Genomic DNA, 1,193 nt, shown 5'->3' with positions numbered 1-1,193 from the left:
GGTTCGAATCTACCAGCTACTCAGCAGGAGAAGAATAGGCAACTCCTCCTGTGCAATTTACTGCCTCTGAAAAACCCACTGGAGGTCAGCTATGCATTTGTTCCAACTTGATAGCAACAACAACAGCAATAACATGGTGGGCAAGTTATTCCTTCTATCACACATGTTGCCACCTTCCCTCTTTGCTCTGTAAAGTGAGGTGGAGGTGTACGGATATAACCATTCTGGCACCTGGGTGTTCTTACCCACCTACTAGCTTTGTGTATTCACAGGCCTAGTGAACTGCCTTTGTCAGCTGATGGTTGTGGTTAAGTGACACTATGTTAACTGTGGCCCATAGCAACCCTCTGAACAACAGATTGGAATCTTGACTTAGCCCAGGCAGCCCTGGAGCCCTCTGTTGATGCTTGAGAATAGTAATAATGCTTATATTTGCATGAGCAAACATGAAAGGGAGCTCTGGTGGCTTAGCAGTAAGGAGTTGTGGCTGCCAACCCAAAGGCTCATGGCTCAAATCCACCAGTGGCTTTGTGGGAGAAAAATGAGTAGTATCCTCATGTACCGTTTATAGCCTCTGAAGACCTGCTGGAGGGTCAGCGGTGAATCACTTCCAATGGTACATGGAAAAAACAATAGTAAACATAAAAGTGTTTTGTAAGGTAACAAACATGATTATTATACATTCTGTGGTGTATATTGATAATCAATGAGATTTTTATTGCTAGATGCTGTTGAGTCAAGTACAACTCATAATGACCCTGTGAACAAAGATCAGAACTCTGCCCTATCGTGTGCCATATTCACAATCTCTGACACTCTCGAGCCCCTTTCTGCAGTCACCGTGTCAATCCACCTAGTTGAAATTTTCCTCTCTTTAGCTGTCTCTCCGCCTTCCCAAGCATGATGTCCCTCTCCAAGTAACAGCCCTCCTAGCAAGATGCCCAAAGTCTGTGACACAAAGCTTCATCTTCTGTGCCTCCAAGGAGCACTCTGGCTGCACCTTCTCTAAAACATGTCTCTTTGTTCTTTTCACAGTTCATGGGATATTCAGCACTCTTCTCCAACATCATAGTTCAAAGCAATAAACATTCTAAAACTTTTAAAATAGCGTTGTTAATTTCAGTGAAAATTTACAGAACCTTTGGATTTCCATTCATTCATTCTTGTAGATTTGTCCCCTCCCAAGGCTCCCC

Source organism: Elephantulus edwardii, unplaced genomic scaffold, assembly GCF_000299155.1.
Source record: "Elephantulus edwardii isolate Elephantulus edwardi_28Jun2011 unplaced genomic scaffold, EleEdw1.0 scaffold00166, whole genome shotgun sequence".
Taxonomy (NCBI): Eukaryota; Metazoa; Chordata; class Mammalia; order Macroscelidea; family Macroscelididae; genus Elephantulus; species Elephantulus edwardii.
This window is presented reverse-complemented; position numbering follows the sequence as displayed.